This window comes from Engystomops pustulosus, chromosome 1, assembly GCF_040894005.1.
Source record: "Engystomops pustulosus chromosome 1, aEngPut4.maternal, whole genome shotgun sequence".
Lineage (NCBI taxonomy): Eukaryota > Metazoa > Chordata > Amphibia > Anura > Leptodactylidae > Engystomops > Engystomops pustulosus.
Window position 1 is genome coordinate 78,874,920 of NC_092411.1, and position 9,847 is coordinate 78,884,766.

Below are 9,847 nucleotides of genomic sequence, written 5' to 3' on the forward strand. Positions count from 1 at the left end.
TTAAGGAAACACCGGATGACCGACGGACTGTGGTGTGCAACATTTGCCAAACCAGGATCAGCAGGGGTTCCACCACTAATAGCTTAACTACCACCAGTATGCGCAGGCATATGAATGCTAAACACCCCACTCAGTGGCAACAAGCCCGTTCACCTCCGGCCGTGCACACCACTGCTCCTTCCCCTGTGTCAGCTGATAGTCAGCCCCCTGCCCAGGACCCTGCCACAAAAACCCCATCGTCGCCTCCACGATCCTCCACAGCATCCACCAGCGTTCAGCTCTCCATACCCCAGACGCTGGAGCGGAAACGCAAATATAGTGCAACCCACCCGCACGCCCAAGCCCTTAATGTCCACATCTCCAGATTGCTCAGCCTGGAGATGCTGCCCTATAGGCTAGTAGAGACCGAGGCCTTTCGCAATCTCATGGCGGCGGCCGCCCCTCAGTATTCGGTCCCCAGCCGCCACTACTTTTCCCGATGTGCCGTCCCAGCCCTGCACCAGCACGTGTCAGACAACATCATCCGTGCCCTGACCAACGCCGTTTCTGACAAGGTCCACCTGACCACGGACACGTGGGCGAGTGCTGCCGGGCAGGGCCACTATATATCGCTGACGGCACATTGGGTTAACTTGGTGGAGGCTGGGACCGAGTCTGACCCTGCGGCTGGTCATATACTGCCGACGCCAAGGATTGCGGGGCCTACCTCGGTCCAGGTGTTTCAGGCCTACTATGCCACCTCCTCCTCCGAACTACCATCCGTGGGCATGGCGCCATCAGTCGGTAGCTCTAGGCACAGCAGCAGTGCCGTCGCTAAGCGACAGCAGGCGGTGCTCAAACTGCTGAGCCTAGGCGATAAAAGGCACACCGCCCAAGAACTATTACAGGGCATCACGGCGCAGACTGATCTGTGGCTGGCACCGCTGAACCTGAAGCCAGGCATGGTTGTGTGTGACAACGGCCGTAACCTGGTGGCGGCTCTGCAACTCGGCAGACTGACACATGTGCCATGCCTGGCCCATGTGTTAAATCTGATAGTTCAGCGTTTCCTCAAGACATACCCCAATCTGTCTGATTTGCTCACGAAGGTGCGCTGCATCTGTGCGCATTTCAGGAAGTCCAGCACAGATGCTGCCACTCTCAGGGCAGCGCAGCGCCGCCTCCAACTGCCCGCTCACCGACTGTTGTGCGACGTGCCCACGAGGTGGAATTCAACACTGACCATGTTATCCAGAGTTTACCAGCAGCGCCGAGCGATTGTAGACTGCCAGATGTCAACTTCCACCAGAACTGGTAGTCAGGTCAGTCAGCTTCCTCAAGTCTACAATGAGGAGTGGACGTGGATGTCTGATATCTGTCAGGTGCTGAGTAACTTTGAGGAGTCAACACAGATGGTCAGTGGCGATGCCGACATCATCAGCCTCACCATCCCGCTGCTTGGCCTGTTGAAAAAATCTCTGATCAGCATGAAGTCTGAAGCTTTGCGCTCGTCACAAGAGACGGGGGAAGAAGATTCCCTTGTTGATAGCCAAAGCACCCTTAGGTCTGTTTCTCAGCGCATATCGGAGGAGGTGGAGGTGGAGGAGGATGAGGAGGAAGAGGAGGAGAATGTTGGCGAGACACAAGAGGGGACCATTGTTGAGTCCTTCACTGTTCAGCGTGTATGGGCAGAAGAAGAGGAGTTGGAGGAGTTGGAGGAGGAGGAAATGGACAGTCAGGCCAGTGAGGGGAGTGAATTCTTACGCGTTGGTACTCTGGCGCATATGGCAGATTTCATGCTAGGCTGCCTATCCCGTGACCCTCGCGTTCAAAGAATTTATTCCAGCACCGATTACTGGGTGTTCACTCTCCTGGACCCACGGTACAAGCAAAATCTTTCCACTCTCATCCCTGGAGAGGAAAGGAGTGTGAGAATGCATGAATACCAGCAGGCCCTGGTGCACAAGCTGAAACAGTATTTCCCTTCTGACAGCGCTAGCGGCAGAGTGCGTAGTTCTGCGGGACAAGTAGCGAGGGAGAGTAGGCGAGCAGGCAGCTTGTCCAGCACTGGCAAGGGTACGCTTTACAAGGCTTTTGCCAGCTTTATGTCACCCCAGCAAGACACTGTCACCTGTCCCCAGTCTTGGCAGAGTAGGGCTGATCTTTACAGAAAGATGGTGAGGGAGTACGTAGCTGACCATACCATCGTCCTAAATGATCACACAGCTCCCTACAACTACTGGGTTTCAAAGCTGGACATGTGGCACGGACTGACGCTGTACGCCTTGGAGGTCCTTGCCTGCCCTGCCGCTAGCGTCTTGTCCGAGCGGGTTTTCAGTGCAGCTGGTGGCATCATCACCGATAAGCGTACACGCCTGTCGACTGACAGCGCTGACAGGCTGACGCTTATTAAGATGAATAAAGCCTGGATTTCTCATAATTTCCAATCTCCACCAGGTGAAGGAAGCTCAACCTGAATAATTTATCCACTCCTCCTCCTCCTCCTTTTCCTCCTTCTCCTCCTCTTTGTACAGTAAAGCAGAGGAAACTGGCTATTTTTTGACAGGGCCCACTGGCTCTAGCTATAGTACTTTATGCATTTAATTTTTCTGGAGGGCCACCGACCCGGTCCTCTGTTTTAAACAATTTTTGGGAGTGCCACATACAGGCACTCAATCTATTCAATTTTTCTGGAGGGCCACCTACCTGCTCCTCTGGTTTGAAAACTTTTTTGGACTGCCACATACAGGCACTCAATCTATTCCATTTTTCTGGAGGGCCACCTACCTGCTCCTCTGGTTTGAAAACTTTTTTGGACTGCCACATACAGGCACTCAATCTATTCCATTTTTCTGGAGGGCCACCTACCTGCTCCTCTGGTTTGAAAACTTTTTTGGACTGCCACATACAGGCACTCAATCTATTCCATTTTTCTGGAGGGCCACCTACCTGCTCCTCTGGTTTGAAAACTTTTTTGGACTGCCACATACAGTCACTCAATCTATTCCATTTTTCTGGAGGGCCACCTACCTGCTCCTCTGGTTTGAAAACTTTTTTGGACTGCCACATACAGGCACTCAATCTATTCCATTTTTCTGGAGGGCCACCTACCTGCTCCTCTGGTTTGAAAACTTTTTTGGACTGCCACATACAGGCACTATCCAAATTAAATTGTCTCCATAGCAGCCTCCACACGTTGTCTCCATTGCTACCTCCAAAAGTCGTCCATATAGCTGCCTCCATACATCGTCCCTTTATCAAACGAGGTGTGTCAGGCAGAAATTTGGGTTGTTTTCATGGATTCCACATCAAAGTTGTTAACTTTGTCGCCACCCAGCTGTGTTATCCACAAAATATACTGGCAAACTTTTATCATTTACCAATATTATTTCAGCGCTTCTTGCGCTTCTGTTTACATTCCCCTCACCCGCCATATCCTAAACTTATAAGAACGCTACTACACTTGATCTTATACAAAAGGTTCTTAGAAGTGCTGTTTGGGGAGTAGCCTAGAGACACGGGCTTGGATTGGCGAAAGCTCGCCTGGCAGCGGAGCGCCAGCTCCATGCCAAGATCCAACTAACATAGTTTTAACTGCAGCACCTTTAATCTACTACTAGTTCACTGCCTCCATACATGGTCCCCTTATCAAACGAGCTTTGTCAGGCAGAATTTTGGGTTGTTTTCATGGCTTCCATGTTAACTTTGTCGCCACCCTGCTGTGTAATCCACAAAATATACTGGCAAACTTTTATCATGTACCGATATTATTTGAGCGCTTCTTGCTCACCTCCTTTGGTTCCTCTCTGCCACCCATTGGTTTGAAGCCTGAGTCCATTTAGGGTATGTCGCCATGCCACTCTCTAGCCTGCCGCTGCCTCTGCATGAAGTCCCCTATAGTGTCAGGGTCAATTATTGGATGTTTTAGATGCTATCTAGCTTCATTCTGTCACTCTGTCATGGCCATGCTGTTGCCCATAATTTTGGCATAATGGTGCGATTAAGCAGCCTCAGAGGCATCCATGCATGCTGCCCCTGCTGTTTCCTGTCCATTTCCGTGGTGTTTCCATCCTTTTCTGAGGTTCCCAGGTGTTTGGCCAAGCTTCCCTGTGCAGAGCCTTGGTCCCCTTGAAAAATGCTCGAGTCTCCCATTGACTTCAATGGGGCTCGTTATTCGAGACGAGCACTCGAGCATCGGGAAAAGTTCGTCTCGAATAACGAGTACCCGAGCATTTTAGTGCTCGCTCATCTCTAGTTAAAAATTATCTTTATTGTGTAAACATCAGTAGGGGATTGAAATTTGAGGATTTTCTTTCATGGACAGACATGACTTTTATACTATGTTTGGGGGTGGGACAATGGGTGTGGTTTCTTAAAAAACAGAGGGTCTTTTCGTCACCTCTTTCACTAGGCCAAAAGATGAGAGGTATGGGTGTGTATTTGAGTGTATGTGAAATTTATATGCTGTATGTATTTGTATGTATGTTGTTTTGTGGAGTCGGTAAGCCAAACCTCCAACTCCTCAGTTTCTTGAATTCGGACTCCAGGGACTATTGGAGCACAGACATCCCTATATTCCACATGGCATTTGCACATTGTAAAAGATCATGTGTAAAATACCCATATACTGCCATACTGTAGTATGGCAGTATATGGTAGGATCAGACCACCCAGGGTTAATGTACCCTAGGGGGTCTAAAAAAAATAGTAAAAAAATGTTAAATTTATATTAAAAAAAACCCCTAAAAATTCAAATCACCCTCTTTTCTATAGAACTTATATAAATATAAATAAACAGTAAATATCATAAACATGTTAGGTATCGCCACATCCCAAAATGTTTGACCTATCAAAATATAATCAGTTATTCCCAGCGTTTAACCCCTGTAACAGAAAATAGTGCCCAAAGTCAGAAATGTTACTTTTTTCAATTTTGAAAAATATAAAAAATTCAATAAAAAGTAATTAAATGGCCATACAGTCCTTAAAATGGTAGCATTGAAAACGTCATCAAAAGCCAAGAAGATGGCAAAATGATTTTTCTTTTTTGTACAGGAGGCTTTAAGTTTTCTAAATGTGTGAAAACATTATAAAACCTATATAAATTTTGTATACCCTTAATCGTACCGACCCAAAGAATAAAGTAGACATGTTATTTGGAGGGCACAGTGAAAGCCTTCAAATCTAAGCCCACAAGACTCCGGGGCAAATGCATTTCATTTCTTTCCCACTTTCCAGTACGCGGCATGGAATATTAAATACTATCACTATGAAGTTCAATTTTTCATGGAGAAAATAAGCCCTCACACAGCTCTCTACATGGAAAAATAAAAAAAGTTATGGATTTATGATGGTGGGGAGTGAAAAATTAAAATGTAAAAACGAAAAAGGGCCTGGTCGTTAAAGGTTTAACCTATTCTTAAAAGTTTGGGGGACAAAGCAATATTTTGGGAGGAAAAAAGAATTCCCCTCATATGAGTAAATGTTAATACTTTCTATGAAACATCTGTGGTGTTATGTGGTGTTAATATTCTCCCTGGTAAAATTTTTTGCGTGGTGTCGTTTCTAAAATAGGATAATTTGTGAGGGGTTTGCACCTTTCTGGTATCTCAAACTTTTCAGATGCATAATGTCACATAAAACTATGTACCGTATATACTCGAGTATAAGCCGACCCGAGTATAAGCCGAGACCCCTAATTTTACCACCAAAAACTGGGAAAACCTATTGACTTGTGTATAAGCCAAGGGTGGGAAATGGATTGGTCACAGACCACCCCCCCAAGATATAGCCAGCCAGCCCCCTATAGTATACAGCCTGCCCCCAGTAGTATACAGCCACCCCAGCCTGCCCCCAGTAGTATACAGCCATCCCAGCCTACCCCAGTAGTATACAGCCATCCCAGCCTGCCCCCAGTAGTATACAGCCATCCCAGCCTGCCCCCATTAGTATACAGCCACCCCAGCCTGCCCCCAGTAGTATACAGCCTGCCCCCAATAGTATACAGCACTGCCCAGCCTGCCCCCAGTAGTATACAGCACTGCCCAGCCTGCCCCCAGTAGTATACAGCACTGCCCAGCTTGCCCTCCAGTAGTATACAGCACTTCCCAGCTTGCCCCCAGTAGTATACAGCACTTCCCAGCTTGCCCCCAGTAGTATACAGCGCTGCCCAGCCTGCCCCCAGTAGTATACAGCGCTGCCCAGCCTGCCCCCAGTAGTATACAGCGCTGCCCAGCCTGCCCCCAGTAGTATACAGCGCTGCCCAGCCTTAAAAAAAAAAAATAAACTTATATACTCACCCTCTGGTGGCCCCGATCTGCAGCGCTGCTCCCCCGATGTCCGCGCGGGTCCTCTTCTGGCTTCCGCGCCATCTTCTGTACATCGCGCTGGGCGCCTCCATTGCTCTCTCCCAGCGCGATGTACAGAGGACAGAAGCCAGGCGCGGAAGCCAGAAGAGGACCCACGCGGACATCGGGAGAGCAGCGCTGCAGATCAGGGCCACCGGAGGGTGAGTATATAAGTTTATTATTTTTTAAGTATTTTTTAAGTGTTGTATTTTAACTTGTGACTCGTGTATAAGCCGAGGGCACGTTTTTCAGCACATTTTTTGTGCTGAAAAACTCGTCTTATACACGAGTATATACGGTAATCAAAATCTGCTATGGTGCTCCTTCATTTTTGTGCTCTGTTATGGGCCCATAACAGGGTTTACATCTACATGTGGGGTATTGCCGGACTCAAAAGAAATTGCACAACAAAATCTGAGATGTGTTTTCTCTATTTCTCTTGCATGATAAAGTTTGTCAAAATAAGAAAGTTATTTTTAGAATCTCCAATTTTGTTTTAGTTCGTTTTTGATGCTTAATACGGGCTATTTAGAATATTATGAGGAGTTCAATTTAATATATTAAATATGGTGCTTTGCAGGGGGTTTCTAATAAATAGAACTTTTAAAACCCCTATAAATATGAATAAGCCTCTAAAAATAAATGAATCCTAAATTTTTGGGGAAAATCTGTAAAATTGATGATTGATTTGTACTCCTCCTAACATCAAAATAACATATCAGTGATAAAAAAAATTATTTCAACTTAAAGCAAACATATGGTTGATGTTAGTTTTTTGGAAGGTTAGACCAACTGTATGATGAGCATAACCAATGCCTAATAATTCAAAATGTGCAAAACATGTACACCAAAATATAAGACTAAGATTAAGTACACCATATCATGAAAAAAATGAAAATCATGAAAATCACCTTCTAAAGTATATTTGCATATCGTGACACATTGCTGTGTTTGTAAGGGGGTTATACAACAGAAAAGCATGTTCCTATGTTAAATAGAACTGTAGATTGGAACATCTGAAATTACACTCCCCTTGCAGGCTCTTCTCCACTCATTTTCACATGATTTTGGAATTGATTTTTTTTTAAAGGCAAACATTCAAAATCTCACATGATAAATGCAACACTAGAAAGGACAGTTCATACCTTACCTGTGGGGTGAAATCAGGTGACCGGTTCCCTTTAAGCTTAAGCCATAAGTGCAGGGCCGGCTCCAGGTTTCAGTGGGCCCTTGGGCGATAGAGCCTCAGTGGGCCCCTTTGCAGTAAACTGGCGTAGCGGCATGGATTCATTGTATACAGCCTCCTCACCCCCATGGATTAATTATATACAGCCCAGGCCCCCCTCACCGCCCATAGTTTAATTATATGCAGCCCCTCTCCCCCCATGGAATATATGCATCCCCTTCACCGCCCATTATATGCAGCCCCCTGCACGCACCCCCGATTCATTATATACAGCCCCCTCCTCATCCCCCATTCATTATATACAGCCCCCTCCTCATCCCCCATTCATTATATACAGCCCCCTCCTCATCCCCCATTCATTATATACAGGCCCCTCCTCATCCCCCATTCATTATATATAGCCCCCTCCTCATCCCCCATTCATTATATACAGCCCCCTCCTCATCCCCCATTCATTATATACAGCCCCTCCTCGCCCCTCCTCATCCCCCCATTCATTATATACAGCCCCTCCTCATCTCCCCATTCATTATATACAGCCCCTCCTCATCTCCCCATTCATTATATACAGCCCCTCCTCATCTCCCCATTCATTATATACAGCCCCTCCTCATCTCCCCATTCATTATATACAGCCCCTCCTCATCTCCCCATTCATTATATACAGCCCCTCCTCATCTCCCCATTCATTATATACAGCTCCTCCTCATCTCCCCATTCATTATATACAGCCCCTCCTCATCTCCCCATTCATTATATACAGCCCCCCTCCTCATCCTCCCCATTCATTATATACAGCCCCCCTCCTCATCCCCCATTCATTATATACAGCCCCCTCCTCATCCCCCATTCATTATATACAGGCCCTCCTCATCTCCCCATTCATTATATACAGCCCCCTCCTCATCTCCCCATTCATTATATACAGCCCCCTCCTCATCCCCCCCCATTCATTCTATACAGCCCCCTCCTCACCCCTCAAGCACTAGTAAATGTGACCGATAAAATAAAGAGAACACTACTCACCTCAGTCTTCTGGTCAGGTCCGGAGCTTCCCCTTCGCCGTCCTCCTGCCGGCGGCCTCACGCGCAGCATCCTGCAGCAGATGGAGCGCCACTTTACGGCGCTGGAACCCGGCACGGCACTACTGCTTCAGACGGGGGTTTCGCTGCACGGCAGGGTCTTGCGGTAAACGGAGCGCCGCTTTACGGTGCCAGCACCCGGCACGGCCCGGCTGCTGGGGGAATAGATCTGGCCACGAGTGGGCCCTCCCAGCAGCTGTGGGCCCCGGCACTTGCCCGGGTTTGCCGGGTGCTGGCGCCGGCCCTGCATAAGTGGGTCATGCAACATGACAACAATCTCAAGCCACAACAGCAAATCTGCTTAAAGAGAACCTGTCAGGCAAATTAACCCCCAAAACTAAACATATTTTCATTAACTGAAATTATAAAGTATTGCCTCTGTCCCACATTGTCCCTCTACATGCCTATAAACTAAAAATATATGCAAATGACCAGCGATGGGTCCAATGAGTCATTATCATATTCAGCTGTCCAGCTTATTCATGAGTGGGAGGCGCAGCCACACCCCCAGTGATTGACTGACAGTCTGTATAATGATGTGAGGTATAATGGTGTAATGGCTCCTCTATGTGCTCCTTGGTTCTGGGGGCCCCCTGCTGCCTGTGTGTGTATGAGAGATACAACTGCTACAGGATGCAACCATGTGTATAGGAGAACACAGCATGTCAGGTATTTGTGTAGCTGATGTATGTGTCTCTCACATGTGTATAGGGTAACACAGCATGTCAGGTACTTGTGTAGCTGATGTCTGTATCTCTCACATATGTGTAGGCGAAGAGAACATGTCAGGCACTTGCGTAGCTGATGTCTGTGTCTCTCACATGTGTATAGGAGGATATCGGATGTCAGGTACTTGTGTAGCTGATGTTTGTGTCTTTCACATGTGTATGGGAGAATATCGGATGTCAGGTACTTGCTTATGGGAGAAGAGAGCATTTCAGGTACTTGTGTAGCTGATGTCTGTATCTCTCATGTATAGGAGAGGAGAACATGTCAGGCACTTGTGTAGCTGATGTCTGTATCTCTCACATATGTATAGGAGAAGAGAACATGTCAGGCACTTGTGTAGCTGATGTCTGTGTCTCTCACATGTGTATAGGAGAATATCGGATGTCAGGTACTTGTTTATGGGAGAAGAGAACATGTCAGGTACTTGTGTAGCTGATGTCTGTATCTCTCACATGTGTATAGGATAACACAGCATGTCAGGTACTTGTGTAGCTGATGTCTGTGTCTGTCACGTGTATAGGATA